Here is a 4,688-nt window from a genome sequence, read left to right on the forward strand (position 1 = left end):
TAATCCTGAAGAAGATCAGTGCTTCTACCTTATACCACAGTGCAAGCAGACGAGAGTCATAGGCATGGGAAACCAGACCATTCCGGGGTTACATTTACAGCTGGGTGGACTGACACAATGCAGGTAAAGTGGCGTGTCCAAGGACACAACACGCGCCATTCAAGCAGCCACCTTCTGATTGGCAGCCTGACCCATTAGACCACGGAGCTACATGCTCTGCTCTCTGATATTGTGATGAAGGAACGCTGCAGTCTCTCCTCACACCCAGCAAAAGAAGAGTGAGAGAGAAGGCCAGAGTGAAAGAGCGAAACAGCGAAACAGCGAAAGAGAAAGAGAGAAAGAGAGGTAATTGAGTGTTAGGCTGAAAGTGAGTGACCCCTGACATATTCGTCACTGTAATTCTGCAGGTAAGTGCTTTGGGTAAGTAGTTTGTACAACCTACACGGAAGAGGAAAAAGGAAAGTGTTCTCCTTTTGAGATCAAACTATAAAGACACACTTGGTCTCAGGGGCCTAATGGAGGCATCGGCCCCCGGAGCAGGGGGTTGTGGGTCGAAACCTTACAGGATTAGATTTAGTCGTTGAAAACTAAACTACACACTGAAAGGAGTGAACGCCGTTTCCAGGTGGTTTGGTACACAGGCTGCATCCCTACCAAACTGGTCATGAGAGAGCAATCAATCAACAAGGACAGATGCCATATTTAGCATGATGATGATTAGTGGGTAATATTTGGATGGAGAAACACAGTATTCCCTCGTGATCCTTCATGTCTGATCTCATAAGTGCGTCACAGTGGATCAGACATTCATGTGTGTGATGGTAAAGAACTGGTACCATGAGGTGCCTCTCAATCCAATGCTGAATAGAAATATGTGCTATTGGACTCTAATTTAAATGTAGAAAACTACAATCTGTGCACCTACTCATTTCGTAGATGTGTGTATCTAAAGCAATTTCCAGTGCTGAAATACATTATCATCAGTATGTGTGCTCGCTGTAAACTCATAAAGTGTTACGATGTTATACTATAAGCCCTTACAGCTTGAAGAATCAGAATGTGTAATAAAGCTTCTTTTACACTTTGATAATGGCACTGATGACATCTTTGCCTTATGTCAAACACTGTTTATTCACCACACGCTCTTTACGGAGCCATATGTGACTCCATACAAGCTACAACATCATGACGTCTGATTAGAACAGAAAGAGGGATAGATAGACAGATAGACTGACAGATAGATACAAGGATATATAGATAGATAGACCTATACATACAGAGATAAATAGATAGTTAGTAACTGGTACACTCCAGATAAAGCAGACGTATGTGATGTGCACCAAGGCCCAGGGGCCTAATGGATAAGGCATCAGCCTCCGGAGCTGGGGATTGTGGGTTCGAGTCCCACCTGGATCGCAACCTTATGAGAACAATGGAGAGCTATAGGACAATGTTTCACAGACACAAGACACAACTTCCTGTTCTACAAAACAGCAGTATACAGATAGCTGTCCCAAGATGCTACTCTGTTATCTCCCATATGCATCACACAACAGTGATATAGACAACCGTCATATACACACACACACCTCAGCCCCTATCAGAAATTCATCACCAGGGTCCCGTTCCTCGTACCTCGCTAACTGAGTTACCGAGATAAATTTCAGGATGAAATTACATAAGTCAGCTTTTTCGGTTCCACTAAGCAGCTTTGGCAAAATCACCGTAGCAACACATCCATAAACTTGAACCTGCTCCATCGCAGGCTAATTTAAGTGAGCTGGATAAGCTTGCCACTCCCCCGGGAAAAAATGGCAGTTCCCTTCCTGAGAGATCCCAGGAAGGAGCGATATTAGTTAGATTAGTGTTTTATAGGGAGAGAGTTCTTCGAGATCGCCAAGATCTGTTATCACATCATGATGACTTCTTATATGAGCGCTATCGATTCTGCCGACAAGGAATCATTTATTTACAAGACCTTCTCGAGCCATACATTGCATTGACTGTCTCACAGACTGTATGCATAGCCTTGCGCTGCATGCCGTGCTGTTGGTAAAGTTTATTTGGCGCTTAAGAAACGTATGGATGTGTTCATTACATTCCCTGGCCATGTCCGAGTAAATGCAATCAAAGAGGGCTTTTATGGAATTGCAGGTAATTGAGTTATTCAATATTTCACCATTTAATGAAAATAATAATGAATTAATAAAATATGAAGGATATGACACTGACAAGCTGTTCAACACTTACACACTTGGTAAGGAGGAATGGAGAATCGAACTAGCAACCTTCCGATTACTAAACGCCTCACTGTACCACTGTTGCATATGTCGTGATACACACATACATACATACATACATACATTATGGTCTTGTATTCTTCATAATGGTTCATTATCATCTCCTGCTCGCCAGCGGAGAAAAAGGAAGCTCTTTCTTTAAGTTTAGTAGCCATTGTTTCGTTAGAAAATCATGGTTTTGGTGATCAATGCTTCACCCTTTTGAAGTAGGACGGGCACGCGCAATTACCCTGATAACTGAAGTCTGGTTCAAATTAACAACATTGTTTGAGCGCTGATCAGCCTTGGAGGGACCGAGATAGCCTGTCTTCAATCATCGCGTTAATTTAAGCTGGCTAATAGGACATTTGATCAACTTAGTTGAACCACGTATGAGGAATAGGGCCCTGGTCTCTGCCTTAATTAAATAATAGAGTCTACTTTGCAGCTCACCCAAAATGACCACAAGTAGTGGTTAAAGACATTCAGGCACTCAGTGGTACATATTTACCTCAGCACTTAACTCTGTTATTCAGCTAACAAAGAAGTCTTGCTTGCTTGCAATTTACATATGAATCAGCCCCGATTGTCACACTAAGTAGACTAAGCATTGGTAGCGCTCGGCTGTTAGCTTAAGGGTATAACTAGTGCTATAAGCTATAACTAGTGTTACTGGTAAAAGGGGTGGGCTTTGGTTGGTTTGTTATCTAGCCATACAGCTTGGTGAATATATCATGGGGCTAATCAGCACAGTTCATTTACCCTTCCGGAGTGAGGGGTCATATTTAAGCACCTAGGTGATTCTCACATGCTCTGACCGTTTTGAAAATGTAATTCTGCCCCAGATTTGGAGGATCTCCAGGTTTCACCCCACATAGCTATCCAGCTAAGTCGTGACTGTCAGAGAGGGTAAGTGCTGGGTCATTGGGAAGTGGTCCTACTAAATGGTCCATAGAACCCGTATAAAAGGTAATGATTGGCAAGTAATTTTTTTAGTATTGTGTATAGATGACAGTGACACACGGTCATTTGTGGTACTTTGTGATTTGCTGAGTCCATGACACCAAGAGTGTGTCACTCTCCCATTTGTACAAAGCAAACGGTAATTATGTACTCTACAGGTGCAATGTTAAGTTAATCGCTGGTAATTAGTCTTCTGAATGTATAGCAATACTAGTATGTTTTGTAGTAGTCAAATGGTGCAGACCATCAACATGGACAGGCCCAGTGGCCTAATGGATAAGGCACCAGCCTCCGGAGCTGGGGATTGTGGGTTCAAGTCCCATCTGGGTCGTAAGCTTCTAAAGAACAATGAGGACTTCCTTTGGAGATCACATGAAGATACACAGGGCACTCTAAGATATCCCACACCCTAAAACCCAGTATGAACTCCACAGTAATGTCTCCCACCAAGCAGTATTAGCCATCTATCATGTGAATTGCACAGAGCAGAACCCAAAATGGCTGCCTTATAACACCATTTAATTGTGTTATCTTGGCGCAACCCTTTCCAAGTGCACACAACAGTGATACAGGTTCTGGTAATATAAGGCATATGTTTACATGGGTGGATACAAACCAAGAAAGTGCACAGGCCTAATGGGTACTGTAGGTGCAACTCGACAACTTCTAAGAACAATGGGCCTCATTCTCGAACATTTTCTGAAGTTTCTTCTGAAATGTTTCTTACGGACTTCGGAAAACGAACGTAAGAAAAAGATCTTCGCCAGATTCATGAATGCCTGAAAATGTGTTCTTATGCAGCTGAAGTTTTCTCAGCTGTGCTCCCCCGGATGAGGATTCTTAAATTGAACGCGTGTTCTCGTGCACCTGAATTTGCATACATACACGCCCCGCCAGCTCCTTATAAGGGCACGCAACCGTAGTGACGTGTGCAGTCAGAATCGACCAAATCCACGCGAAAGCAACTCGAAAGCGAGTCATGTCAAAGCGGAAAGCGAGCACCGGTCTAGTAAACGCAGATCTAACTTCACCGGTGCAGAGGTGGAGGTACTGTTGCAGGATGAAGATGTGTCCATTCTATTCCACTATGGCTATATCAACGCGATTGAATTTAGTGCTTTATTTGATTTATCTATTCACTTACATTTGCAGTGTTCGTGTAGTCCTTTTATTTATTTTAGAGGACATCACGATGCCTTGTAGAATCATGACTATAAATGTGAAACGTAATTGTTAATGATACAAGTATTCTCGTATTTATTATTATTATAATTATTTTAATCCGAGGATGTCTGTAGAGTTGATGTGAACGCAATCACCAACGATTACTCACAAATTCAGCCCTTAACACTTCTAACACGGAGCGGCCCAGTGGGGCATCTCGTGGTTTTTTGAGGAATCGCATTTGAGAAAACTCTGGCCAATTTACGACTGCTATTTCGCGTT

General features: G+C 42.7%; 1 non-coding gene across 1 annotated transcript; it reads left to right on the forward strand.

Moving 5' to 3' along the window:
- Positions 1–3,500: 3,500 nt before the first annotated feature.
- On the forward strand, positions 3,501–3,573 carry trnar-ccg. The gene has a single exon. It is a non-coding gene; the product is annotated as a tRNA-Arg (tRNA).
- Positions 3,574–4,688: the final 1,115 nt, after the last annotated feature.

The sequence above is a fragment of the Clupea harengus genome, chromosome 15 (assembly GCF_900700415.2).
Source record: "Clupea harengus chromosome 15, Ch_v2.0.2, whole genome shotgun sequence".
In the NCBI taxonomy this organism is placed as follows: domain Eukaryota; kingdom Metazoa; phylum Chordata; class Actinopteri; order Clupeiformes; family Clupeidae; genus Clupea; species Clupea harengus.